This window comes from Chrysemys picta, chromosome 9 (assembly GCF_011386835.1).
Source record: "Chrysemys picta bellii isolate R12L10 chromosome 9, ASM1138683v2, whole genome shotgun sequence".
Lineage (NCBI taxonomy): Eukaryota > Metazoa > Chordata > Testudines > Emydidae > Chrysemys > Chrysemys picta.
The window spans coordinates 58,904,198-58,918,109 of record NC_088799.1 but is presented as its reverse complement, the minus strand read 5'-3'; the positions used below and the strand labels follow the sequence as shown (position 1 = coordinate 58,918,109).

The window sequence follows — 13,912 nt, the reverse complement described above, 5'->3', positions numbered from 1 at the left end:
GAGTGGATAATCTCCCCAGCGAGTCACACCTTTGATCCGGCTCTCCATTCAACGCCTCTCTCTCTCCTTTCGTTGTCTTTCCTCTTTCCTTTTCCAGGCTCTCTCTCCTTTGCCCTTTCTTTTCTTTCCTTTTCTTCATTCATCTCTCCCTCTTCCCTTGCTCCCTGTCGCCACCCTCCCCTTCTTTTCTTGTGTTCTCTCTCTTCCCCTCCCTCCAGCCAATAGCACAAGACGACTCCTCTCCTGGGAGGAAAGTCAACGATACTGGAGCTGCCCCCCCCCCCCCCCATGCTGTCATGCCACCGCTGTCTCTTGATCAAGCTTAATATAGCTCAGAGGAAAATGATTTGCTGCACAGGCTTGAAGATCCCCCCAGCCCCAGTGGCAGGAAGGGATCAGAGGCAGCCAGCTCTGCAGCGCTGATGATGGCAAGTAGCATCCTGGCTACGCATGAGCCCGGCCCCAGCCTGCGAGACCAGCAGATTCTCCGCCCTGGACTAGCGCCATGCAGGAAGCCGGCCGTGGCTGAAACTGCCCCAGCAAGGGACGCCAGGGCTGAGCGAATGCCTCTTTTCTGAATACAAACTTGGAGGCACAGGTAGAATCCGCTGCTGCTGCCTCTTACTCCAGCGGCTCGCTGGCTAAGGTAAAGGAGGATTTCCATTCCAGAGCGCTCAACACACAGCAGCTCTGCACCCAGCTCTGGGGAGGGGCAGCACAGAATAATGTCTGGGAAGCTCCCAGGGGAGTTGAGGGAGGCAGAATAGCATCCCCCAAGGGAGAATTCAGCCTGACTGCTAGAGTTAACAGACATGGTGATGTGGAAAGGGCCAAGAGATAGATCTTCATGAGCACCGTGCAGTGAGCGCCCCATTGTGCTAGGCTCTGTCCATAGGCAGTGAGAGAAAGTCCCGGCCTCAGAGAGCTTCCTCTCTAAACAACGGGGCCTGATGAATGGTGGGAGGGGAGACAGAGGCAGAGAGAGGGGAAGTAATTGACCCAAAGACTCCTGACTGCCAGCCCAGCGCCCTCGCCCCTGGAGCACTAGCCTCACAACCTCTTGGGAAAAGTGTCATGTGATCATCACTGACCACAACTAGCCAGCGCCTTGGCTCTGTGCCATAAGGAGAGACAGCAGCTCTGTGTTTCTGGACACCTGGCGGTAGCCATGGCTCAGACTAACTCTGAGAGCAGAACAACACTTCCTGCGCTGAAATGCCTCAGCCACTTCCAGCAGCAGCTGGGTTTTGGTCGTACACATTAGAGCTAGAAAAGCCCCATTAAAGGTGCTGAGGGATTGGTGCAGGACCCTTCCCTACCTCGCACACCCCAGAATTAGGCAGCAGGGTCCAAGCTGTCCTTGAAAACAATCAAGTTTGTTGCATCTGATGAAGTGGGTTCTAGCCCAAATAAATGTGTTAGTCTCTAAGGTGCCACAAGGACTCCTCGTTGTTTTTGCTAATTGAGCTTGTGTGGCTGCAAAAATACCTTCCAAATGGGAGTCCGTGCTGCGCTGTATCCCGGGGCTATGAGCATCCCCTCTCGATCTTCAGTGTGCAGCTGGGCCAGGACTCAGCTGCAATCAACTGACACAACTTGTCCTTGTCTGTGCTGACCGCAAAGCCATGCTCAGCACCGTGGCAGCTAGCTTGAGTGTGCCCGCAAACATGACAGAGACAGGCACTGAGGGCCTGGCTTTCACAGCAGCATTGGGTGCTGAGCTCTGCTGAAGATCTGGCCCTCAAAGTCGAGGGCAGGGATTCGTCCCCTCCGCTATGGTCCTTGTATGCTACTGAGCCGCTTTGCAGGCCGGGGGAGAACTCCCCTGGGGCAGGCACTGGGTAGGATAGCCATAGGCTGGCTTGCAAATGCCCCCGTGGGAACTTGTCTGCTGTCTCCAGTGCCGAGAACAGAGACGGGGATTGGAGGGGTGCCCTGGAGCCTGCGTGGTTGGTGCAGGTTGTGGGGCAGCCCATAGACAGCCCAAAGGGGAAGGAGTGCTTGATATTGGGGGCAGCAGCCCAGTCAATCAACCGCTGAGGCTGCACCTGGAGGAAGAGCCAAGGAGCAAGGCTTAATTAGTGATGAAGCTCAGCTGGAGAGGAACAGGAGGGGCCTGTATAAAGCCAGGTAGTTGAGAGCAGAAGAGGGCTGCAGACACTTGCAGGGTGGGAGAAAGCAATGCAGGAAGTAGCCCAGGGATACAGCAGTAAGGCTTAGGACTGTGCAGACCTGGACTGCTTGTTGTAGGTTCCCTGGGGTGGAACCCAGGGTAGAGGCTGGGCTTGGGTTTCCCTACCAGCCACTGGCATAGCTTTACTGAGGGGAAGTGAACTGGAAGGCTGCCTGGGATGGCAGCGAGACTTTGGTACACAAACCTCCTTGGAAGGGGAAAACTACAGTGACCTGGCCGAAGGACCAAGCAATGGAGAGGAAGCAGTTGAGTAGCTGGAGGACTGTGTCCAATTGTGGTCACCAATGTATAGAAAGGATGTAGCAAAACTGGAAAGAATCCAGAGGCAAGCAATTAAGATGATCAAAGGGATGGAAAAATGTGAGCCATGTGAGCAAAAGCTAAGGGAACTGGGTATGTTTAGTTTGAAAAAGAGGACATTAAGGGGAGACATGATAGTGGTCTCCAAATATTTGAAAGGCTGACATAAAAAAGATGGAAAAAAGTTGTTCTCTCTTGCCACAGAGGGCAGGACAAGAGGCAAACTACAGCAGAAGAGATTTAGATTAACTCTCAGGAGACATTTCCTACCTGTAAGAACAGTAGGACAGTGGAACAGATGCCTAGGGAGGTTGTGGAAACTCCTTCACTGGAGATTTCCAAAAGGATTCTGGATAACCATCTGTCTTGAATGGTTTAATAGGCGGACTGTGGGCCAAATCTGGACCACCAAAATTCAGCTTTTGAACTGACCATGAAATTTTTTTATTTACTTATTATCATTATTGTTGGGTGTTTTTAATTATTTTCTCTGGAGTCTGGACCTTAACTAGACCTTGACCAAGAAATTTGGACCTTGAGAAAAAACAATTGACTACCCCTGGTTTAGACACAACAAATCCTGCATCTTGGCAGGGGGTTGGACTAGCTGATCCTTGTGGTCCCTTCTAACCCTACAGTTCTCTGGTTCTCTGAGTCCCGAGAGAAAGGGGGAGTGAGCACTGTCAGGAAGAGGCATCAGATGAGCAGAGCTAATCCACAGCCAGGAGGATGTGCCCCAGTGGTGAGTAGAGCACCCCGTGATGCCTGGGGACATCTCCTCATAGAAGAACGTCTACTCAGGCAGAGATTGCTCAGAGCAGCATCTGTTGTGGCCTCAGTCCATTCCTGGGGCTCCTCCCTGGATCGTCTGTGGGTGTTAAACTCACACTAAACATGCTCAGAGCTGCTAGTCTCTTGAGGCCCGAAGTCCTCTCACTCAACGTCCATTGTGATTAGAGCCACCTAGCTGGGGAGCTTTGAAATTGGAGCTCAGGCAAACCCCAAGCCTGTAGAACAGGGTGGCCTAGTCCTGGTGAATTAGCCTGGCCCTGCCACACCCCTGAGAGGTGTAGGGTAGAAGCCAGCAGGCAGGAGCTGGCTATGGAGAGCTCTTGAGCGGGGTTGAGCCGAGCCTGGGCAGTGGTGCTAACTCTGGTAGTGGGCCAGGGCCGGCCCACAACATTTTGGTACCTGAGGCGGGGAGCTCAAATGACGCCCCCATGTCCCCTCACTTGGTCCAAAACTTTGAAAGGTCTCAATTCTGCCTTCTTCCTGTTCTACTCCTCTCATGGTACTGCTCTGTTACCTACCCCAATAAAGGAGAACTAACAACTTAAAATGCCTTGTTCCAAAATTTTAAATAACACTTAACTTTCAAATGCCTGAACAGCAAATGTAACTTTTCTTGTCTTCATAGTAAACACTGGCATTTTTATCTGTTTGAATAATCAAAATGGTGCTTTCCGTGCCTTCTTGGTTGCAAAGATTTGAACTGCTTCCTGAAGGTCCACACTTTGGGCCAGCTCATGCTCTATTGAGATGGTTGCAAGGCTAACCATTGTGTCATTGTGGAGCATAAGTGTGTTTTTATTCACTTCAGCTTGCAGAAGCTGCGTTCTCCACTGGCAACTGTTACAGGAAGTGTTAGAAGTATGCGCAGAGCTACAAAAGCATTTGAAAAGAGGATGGTCATCTTATTTGTGCACATATATTCCAGAACAGCCTTTGGAGTTGACCCTGCTGAAATGTATCTTGAAAGGGCTTTCAGTTCATCACCTAAATCACTCGCATCAATATCACGCATGTCATCATGTGTCAACACTGTCTCTGGTGCCCTGCATTGCTGGTGTAGGGCTTCTTCAGGTATAGTGAGGAGTTTTGGAATATCATACAACATCCCAAATATACTGCTGTTCCTTGAGCTGCATGAAACATTCTTCAACTGACTGTATTGCACAATCTAGCACCTGGTTAAAGAATTCAACTTTGAATTGTTGTTTGGGGTCTCTTATGGGATTATCCCATGCCTTGTAATCAAAATGTCGTCTTCTTCAGTGATTCTTGTATTCTTGAATGGGTGGGAAAATAGCTTGTGTGAAGTTCCTCTGCCAACTTCTGTGCACTCTTCAGAACACTTTGAAATCCCTCCTCTGACTGGTAAGACTGTAGGTATGACTTTGCTTTGTCCAATTGTTCCATTGCTCCAGATATATCAAGGTCAACACCTTGGAGTCTCTTGCTTACAACATTTATTTCAAACAGTATGCCATGCCAGAACACTAAGCCACACAGAAATTTGAAGTTATGTATGTTTCTGGTGATTCCATTTCCCTCTGCCACTGTTCTCCCATGAACAGTTTCTGTCATAGCATTATCCTCCATAATGGCAACTATTGCATCATCTATCTTCCCAATTTGGTGTTTGATAGGCTTTATTGCCTCCACTCGACTTTCCCATCATGTGGCACTCAGTGCTTTCAGTGTCAGAGAGGATGTTCCCAGATGTTGCTTCAAAATTTGCCATCGATGAGTTGATGCAGAGAAAAATACATAGATCCTTTGAATTACATTAAAAAATTCAGCAGCCTCACTAGAAGCTGATGCTGCATCACTGACCACCAAATTCAATGAATGAGAACTGCATGGGACAAAAAAAGCTTGAGGGTTTAACTCTCAGATCTGTGTCTGCACTCCTCTGTTCTTTCCTCTCATGTTGGCACCATTATCGTAGCCCTGACCTCTCATGTCAGCTATCGCAATTCCCGTATCTTCCAGCTTTCTAAGAAGCACATTCGTCATACTTGCTCCTGTAGTATCACCCATGTCAATAAATTCTAGAAAATGCTCTCCGACAGTCATCATTGCAGGGACATTTTCACTAGGTTCTGTTGTTGTTACAAAACGCACCATTAAAGTCATTTGTTCTGTATGGCTGATGTCAGGTGTGCAGTCCAGAATAACAGAGTAATATCTTGCTGACTTCAGATCTGCCACAATCTTCTGTTTGACTTTTGTTGCCAGTAACTCTATGATCTCATTTTGAATTGTTTTTCCAAGATAGTGGTGTGTGTACATTTCTTGGGTGGTGACTCTTCTTAGATGCTCCTGGAGTACAGCATCAAACTCAGCCACCAGCTCCACAATTTTAAGGAAGTTTCCTTGTTTGGCACATACAATGAAATGAAGTGCCACACAATGCTAGGTTTTGAGTAGCAAGCATTCTCACATTGGCAATGAGCCTTTTCAGAACATTTTGCCAGTAAAGAGACTCTGATGAAATCTTCTCTTGATGCTGATCATCTATGGTGGCCTTTAACTTAGTCTCATCTCAAGCTCTTTCCACCTATGGAATGCTCTCTGGTGATTTCATAGAATCATGGAATCATAGAATATCAGGGTTGGAAGGGACCTCAGGAGGTCATCTAGTCCAACCCCCTGCTCAAAGCAGGACCAATTCCCAACTAAATCATCCCAGTCAGGGCTTTGTCAAGCCTGACCTTAAAAACCTCTAAGGAAGGAGATTCCACCACCTCCCTAGGTAACCCATTCCAGTGCTTCACCACCCTCCTAGTGAAAAAGTTTTTCCTAATATCCAACCTAAACCTCCCCCACTGCAACTTGAGACCATTACTCCTTGTTCTGTCATCAGGTGCCACTGAGAACAGTCTAGATCCATCCTCTTTGGAACCCCCTTTCAGGTAGTTGAAAGCAGCTATCAAATCCCCCCTCATTCTTCTCTTCTGGAGACTAAACAATCCCAGTTCCCTCAGCCTTTCCTCATAAGTCATGTGCTCCAGCCCCCTAATAATTTTTGTTGCCCTCCGCTGGACTCTTTCCAATTTCTCCACATCCTTCTTGTAGTGTGGGGCCCAAAACTGGACACAGTACTCCAGATGAGGCCTCACCAATGTCGAATAGAGGGGAATGATCACATCCCTCGATCTGCTGGCAATGCCCCTACTTATACAGCCCAGAATGCCGTAAGCCTTCTTGGCAACAAGGGCACACTGTTGACTCATATCCAGCTTCTCGTCCACTGTAACCCCTAGGTCCTTTTCTGCAGAACTGCTTCCTAGCCATTCGGTCCCTTAAAATGGCATGCCAGATTTCTAGCCAGATTTTTCTATTCCTTTGTTCCTGTAGAACCCAATGTGGCTGGAACATTAGGCTGGAAGAATTTACAACAAAAACAATATGCAGCATTCTGGGTTTTTGAGTACATAAGCCATGGCCTCTCCATTTTGTCACCATTGGGGATTTCACGCCAGTAATGTGTTGGATGGAAACTTCAATTTTCATTGTCTTTGGGGAACATGAAGTTTTTCACTTGTTGTGGCCCATGTAGTAAAAGGAAGTCCCTCAGACTACTGCTTAAGTGGGTCCACAGTCCTGGGTCATCTAGACTTAAGGAACTAAAGTCAGCAGCAGCTGTTTCTTGCACCTCCACCACATTCTTCTCGGATCTACACTTTTCTTCAGGAATGTGCATGGTTACATCCATTTGAGATGGAGATATGGATGCTGCAGTAGCTGCTGGGTCACCTGCACTCTGACTATCTGGAAGATCAGGCATCTCCTCACCACTCACGTCCTCACTGGGGCCGGAAGGCTCACCGTGAGCATTTGTGTCTATGTATCTCAGGAGAGCTCCTTCCTGCTAGATAGAAAAGCTTCCTTTGCTTTCTTTCTTTTTCTGAATGCTGCCCCAGAGGGGCGTTTTCTTCTTTCACTCATGACTGCTGTTCTGTGCCACCTATAGTGGCTCTCAACATTCAATTGAAGGGGACAAATAAGCAGGCTGGTAGCAGGGCCTGAGTGAGGGAAGATATCAGCGTCTTAAGGCCTAACTGGCTCCTACTACTTCAGTTGACTGCCTGTTCTCCTCAAGTGGGTTCAGGGAAGCAGCAGGAAACAGGAAGCTCCCTGAGAAGCTGGTGTTAATCAGTCCAGGCTCCTGGGGGTGCTAGAGAGGTACATAAGAGGCTCCTCCTCCTCTCTCTCCCTGCAACTCCTGCTGCTTTCTGTTATTCCTTCTCACCTTTTCTTCTGCCTGCCTGTTATGTCTCTTGTGCCCTCCTTCCTCCAGCACAGCACTCTACCATCTCTGTGCATCTAGAGCAGAGAGAATACATATGCACCAGCAGCAGACACAATTTTCTACACTCTGGGTCCTAGTGGTGCCCCCCCACAGTCTAGCACCTGAGCCAGCTGCCTCAGTTCGCCTCATGGTAAGGCCAGCCCTGTGGTGGGCTCCTGGCACATGCGGTCAGGTTCCAGAAAGTACTGCAAGAGCAGCAGGGCACTGAAGAGTGGGGGTTAATTTGGTTCGTAGCTTTAGGGTCTGTTGAGACGTCCTGGGACCTGCTGCTCTGCAAAGAATGTGATTCTGCTGAGTTCTGTTTGGCTTGGCAGGCTTTTGCTGCTGGCTTGCTCGTGGGCACTGGGTGCAGTGATGCTGAAGAGGCCAGTTGGGAGAAGCCAGCTGGGGCAACAGCTGGACTTGGACACGCTGGAAGGGGACAGAAATTTGAAGTCCTTTTGCTGGAAGGCGAGGCCATGGAAGACCCAGGCAGAGACATACTGTTGCCCAAAGAGGGCAGAGGCGGTGATGATGACCAAAGGGAAGGCCTAGCAACAGTTGGGTGCCAACTAGTGAGTTGTTCTGGTGCTCGCCCTTATAACACCTGTCTGTTCCACTTGGACAAAGAGCTCCTAAGAACCAGCCCAGCTTCCCTCCCTGCAATAAATCTCGTTCTTCTGCGCTCCCAAGAAGGGTGCTGCTCTCTTGCACAAAACCATCTAGCAAACCATGGCAATTAGAATCTCTCTAGTCCCTCTCCTGCCTGCCAGAGCAGGTTGTTTCCCATAGCCTATTCCTTGGGGCTTTATAATATAATATATGGAGATATCCTATCTCCTAGAACTGGAAGGGACCTTGAAAGGTCATCGAGTCTAGCCCCCTGCCTTCACTAGCAGGACCAAGTACTGATTTTGCCCCAAATCCCTAAATGGCCCCCTCAAGGATTGAACTCACAACCCTGGGTTTAGCAGGCCAATACTCAAACCACTGAGCTATCTCTTCCCCCTGGTCTGGTTGTAAATCCAGTCTGGTTGTAAATGTCCCTTGGGATGTAGCTCCCACCATGGCCCTGGGAGACTATTCCATGGTCTAGTGCAGTGTTTCTCAACCTTTTTGATACCAGGGACTAGCTTGTTGCCTTCCTAGACTGCATCAGGGAGATCTCAGGGACTGGTGCCGGTCCACAGACGGGTCATTGAGAAACACTGATCTTAATGAACTGGCTAGCTTGTGTGTGCACTGCTGCCTCCTACTGGCTGGGATCAGAACTGCTCAGTTATGTACCAGAGGTGCGCTGCAAACACCTAAAGGGGAGTCTACCTTTACCGAAGCAGCAGGATCCTCAGCACTCAAGGTAGGAGGCTGGGGTTTTGGTACTGTGAAGTGCTCAGCAGCCCCAGTCAGGGACTGAGTTTCTGGGTGGCCTCAGGTTTGTGATGCTATGAGTAGATTTGTAACTTTGAAAGCAGGGCCAGCTCCAGGCACCAGTGTAGGAAGCAGGTGCTTGGGGCAGCCAATTCAAAGGGGTGGCACTCCGTCCGGTATCTGGGCAGCACGTCCGGGTCCTGGGCGGTAATTCAGCGGCAGGTCCCTCATTCCCTCTCTTTCTCTTTGAGCTGCCGCTGAAGAGGAAGAGAGGGAGGACCAGCCGCCGAATGGCCGCAGAAGGAGCAGCACGATTGAGCTGCCGCCGAAGTGCCGCTGCTCTTTTAAAAAAAAATTTTTTTCCGCTTGGGGTGGCAGTAAAGCTGGAGCCGGCCCTGTTTGAAAGGGTTCTTTTCCATTTAAAAATCACATGTTGTCAGCACAGCTGCCCCTCACTGACTCAGCAGAAATGGGATATGTAAAAGTGAACAACTTTTAACAATCTTGTTGCATTTTTACTATTTCTTCTACTTGTTTCCTATTTGCATTTTTCTCTGCCTGAACAATGGAACCCAATAGTGTCAGATTCACTTTTGTTTAGGGTCAGTTTCACTCCTAACTTCTCAGTGCTGCAGAGTTGGCTGCTTGAGAGAGGGGAGGAAAGGGGATGGCAGTTTCTCTCTGTTCTTTCTATATTTCCAGCTTTAAACAAAACCCCCAAGAACCCGAGAAATACTGATGTTGTGGCTCTTAAAGGTTTCACTAATTTCAATCTACATTTGGAGACAGTATCTACCTAGATCCTTCTTCTATAACAGTGGTTCCCAAACTTTAACAACCCGTGAACCCCTTTCACTAAAATGTCAAGTCTCGCGAACCCCCTCCTAAAAATGAATATTTCCAGGGATTTTCTCCTTTACCTGAATATAAATTATAAAAGCAGTGATCTTGGACATTTGTTTTTATGACATGCTTATTACACGCTATTTATTATTATAATTATTTATTATTATTTATCATTACAGTATTTTTATTACATTATGAAAACAGCAACATTCTTCCAAGATCTCACTTTCGTACCTTGTATCACTTTGAATAAGCCTTGTTATAAGACAAGGCTCCTATGTTTCATCAAGGAGCATCAGCTATGAAACAGCATGAAGGTATTTAAGAAACCAATTCAAAGAGTTCCTCCTACACAAGCTTTCAGGTCTTGAGCAGTCTAGGCAAACAATGCACATTACAACAAAGCTTAAACTTGTTCTTCATAATAATTTTAAAAACAATACTATTTAAGTTTAAAAACAGCAAAAAAGTCCACCTCCCTTTCCATTTCTTATAAAAAGGCTTGAAGTTTAAATCTCCTCAATGTGATAGATAGGCTTGCTTAGATCTACTTAGCTCTTGGAAGTCCAGGGGCTCCGGGCTGCTGTCCTCGTGCTGCCTGCGGTCCCTAGGGACAGCTCTGTCTGCCATTAGGGAATTTTTTCCCAAGAACCCCCTGTAACATTTCTTGAACCCCCAGGGGTTCACGAACCCCAGTTTGGGAACCACTGTTCTATAACCATCATAGTAGTATCCGAGTCTATTTAATTAACAGTTTCTCTTACACGCATTTAGGATGTGATCCCACAAGCTGCTTTCAAGACCCAGGGCCTTATTCTGTTACTGATCTGGGAGTTTTACATCAAAAACAAATTTTCTTCAATTTCCTTTCAGACTCAGCCGCCCACTGCCTGGCTAGCAGTTGATGGATACAGCAGGACCGAGCTCCTGGTAAACACCGGGGTTGGCAGCTCCACACAGCCAGGATCAACTGCCTTATTGCACCGCCTCCCCTCGGATCTGCTTTTAACAAACTGTCTCTTCAGAAGCCTTTCTGGGGTACAATATTGCCAAAGTTAGCAAGGCTCAGCTGCACCTCTAGGTTAGATGGAGCTGCTGGTGTTGGAGCTAGAGCAATCAGTGCTGTCTTCTTGGAGCCCTGTTGGAAAGAAGATGGGGATCTCATTTCCCATCTTCCCCCAATATGTGACCCCTAGGCCATCATCCCAGCAAATCCCCCTTCCCACCCTGTTCTCATTCACTGAGAGTTACGCACAGCTTGGTACTGCTTTAGTTCCTGTTTCCTGGCATCTGTTAGTGGAAGAAATAACTGGCCAGGCTTTGAAAAACAAGCCCTGGGGAATCGCTGGTTCTGGAGGTACCATCCCCACCTCACTACAGCTTGGGGCAGAGGGGAGACTGAGTGGAAGGTGGGTCATCCTAGCTCTAAAGTGCTTTGTAAAGTGACTCTAGAAATGCCTCTATCAGGCTCTGTGGCTGCCGATCAAATGCGCTCAGCATACAAGTAAAAGGATGGTTTTGTGAACTACCAGCTCTGCAACCACAGAGCTGGATTTTGTCTGCCTGGTGCATCACCACCAGTAGCAATAAGTCTGTGAGCTGAATTAAGTTCTTAACTCCCTCCATGCAACAGGGGGTTCCACACTGGTAAATGAGGGTGGAATCTGAATGACCAAGGATCTGTATGGGAGCCAGACAATCAAGAATTTAGGCCTTTGGGTGCAGTGGTCTGCTGAGGGGAACAACTTGACTGAGGCCCTGGATAACAGACCGGTTGATGCATAAATCTGGGGATGATCCAGCTGCCTCTCACAGAGCAGTGCTGACTCTGTGGGGCTGACAGGAGCATATGGGACAGGTAGGAATAGCTCATTTTGGACACTGAAGTGACCAGGCATGACTCTGACTAGACAGAGGGAGCAGATTCATTCACAAATGCAGTAGTCTGTGGTGGCATAGGGCATCATGGGCCATGAGCTCAAGCTGTATGTGTGTGTGTGCATGTGTCAAAAAGCCCCCTACGTTACAGTTGCAAATTCAACCCCCTTGCACATATGCATCACAATACAGGTTTAATTCCATGATCACATAGTGCTCTTTCCACACATCTCCTGCCTCATTCAGCAGGGGTAGCTCTTCCTTTTTATCCTCCTTATTCAGTGTGTGGCCTCAGCCCTTATTTACCGCCCATTATTCAATATCTATCCATAAAGGCTCCATATTAATGATGCCTGGGAAACCTTAATTTTGGCATCTCCCAACTTTCCAAGGCTTGACTTTGCAACTTTAATAATGTAATTTGCAGCATGTGAAAGCCTATTGACCCCCAGCTTGGGTCATCCGCAGGGTTCGGCCCTTTAGCTCTTTGGCCCAGACCTCTGCTACTTGAGCTAGCAGAGTAACCAACAGTAATAGCAGGCTGAGTATGTGGACCAGGCATCAGAGGGAGAGACACTCTGCCGGTGGGTTTTACAGACATCTGCTGACAGTGGAGGACTGGAGAGACTCAGATCTCCTGGGTTCAATCCCAAGTTCTGGAGGGAGTGTGCTCTAGTGATGAGTGACTTCTGCCCCGGTCCCTGCACCAAGCCTGGCTGTGTCTCCCTCTTTTGCGCCCATCTGCTCCTGTCCTCCCTCCCATCCATACTTCTGTACCCCAGATGCCTGCCCTGCCTCTACTCCTATCCAGCTTCCCTGGTGCCCCCTAGCTCCTGTCTCCCACCACTCCCCCTTTCTGGCTACCATTTCCCCCACTCCCTATGCTTCTCCCAACCTCAGGCTCCTGTAATCCCCCTCCCCATCCACAGGTGCTGAACCAAACTGTAAACCCTGTATATGATGAAAACTACTTCAAGCCAGGGGGTGCTGTAACAGCACCTATGTCCTCCTGGTCCCCATTCTCCTCCCAAATTCCTGAGCCCGCTGCCTGGGTGCCAGCAGATTTGGCACCACAGCCAGCGGGAGCAGCAATTTCAGGGAGAGTCCACCTCAGCTCCTGGAGGCTGCAGCCCCATGCTCAGTCCCTGCAGGGGATGGTGCATGTGCATATGGAGGAGCCGCAAGGGGCTGGAGCATGCTCAGTGCAGATGGCATCTTTGGAGAATTTAGCTGTTCAACTCTAACAGGTTGTGCAAACTCCAGTTTGTCCAAAGGCTCATAACTTGGCCAAACTTGGACAGATTTTTACAGGAATTGCAAAAGGCAGATTCTTAATGCCAGGGCACCCCCCCTGCCAATTTCCTGTCCCTGCTCCAAAGCATATGGGCACTGGAATACCTTTGTGATAAATAAAGGGGTGGGGGTAGCTCCCTTTTATGGACACCCAGCCAGCCAGTAGCTAAAAAAATCCTGTTAGTAGCTGTTCTCTACTTGCTTTATCTGTAAAGGGTTAAAAAAGCCCATAGGTAAAAAGAAGGGAGTGGGCCATAAAAGGGACCTGACCATAAAAGCCAATGGGAGGACTAGAACTTTTTAAAATTGGGAAAAAAACCTTTCCTTTGTCTGTCTGTTGTTGTTCTCCAGAGAAAGAGGACAGAGTAGAGACAGGGCTGGGACTATGCTGTAAGAAGCTTTAAGCCAGGTATGAAAAACCATCAAATCATACCTAGAAACTACTTATTTAAAACCCCAGATATGTAAGTAGATCAGGAAATGTCTAGGAAGACACAATTAGGTTTATCTCTTTTATTTCTTTATGGCTTGTGGATTTCTCTGTGCTAACCCCCAAATGCTTTTGTTTTGCTTGTAACCATTAAGCTGGACCTCAAGAAAACCATTCTTGATGCTTAATTATTATATTTGATCTTTTTAAATCTAGCAATAGCCTAACTTCCAGATGTATTTCTTTCTTTTTGTTTTTAATAAAATTTACCTTTTTTTAAGAACAGGATTGGGTTTTTGTGTCCTAAGAGGTTTGTGCATATGTTGTTTAATTAGCTGGTGGCAACAGCTGATTTCCTTTGTTTTCTTTCTCAGCTCTTCCCCGTGTGGGTGTGTGTGTGTGAGAGAGAGAGAGAGAGAGAGAAATGGCTTGAGGGTACCCCACAGGGAGGAATTCCCAAGTGCGCCTTCCTGGGTTCAAAGGATTTTTTTGCATTTGGGTGGTGGCAGCATCTACCCATCCAAGG

At 48.1% G+C, this 13,912-nt stretch overlaps 1 long non-coding RNA gene across 1 annotated transcript; it reads left to right on the top strand.

Moving 5' to 3' along the window:
- The first annotated feature begins 325 nt into the window (after window positions 1-325).
- On the top strand, window positions 326-13,671 carry LOC135973365 (uncharacterized). The gene is made up of 2 exons (XR_010590175.1): window positions 326-646; window positions 10,659-13,671. It is a non-coding gene; the product is annotated as an uncharacterized LOC135973365 (long non-coding RNA).
- Window positions 13,672-13,912: the final 241 nt, after the last annotated feature.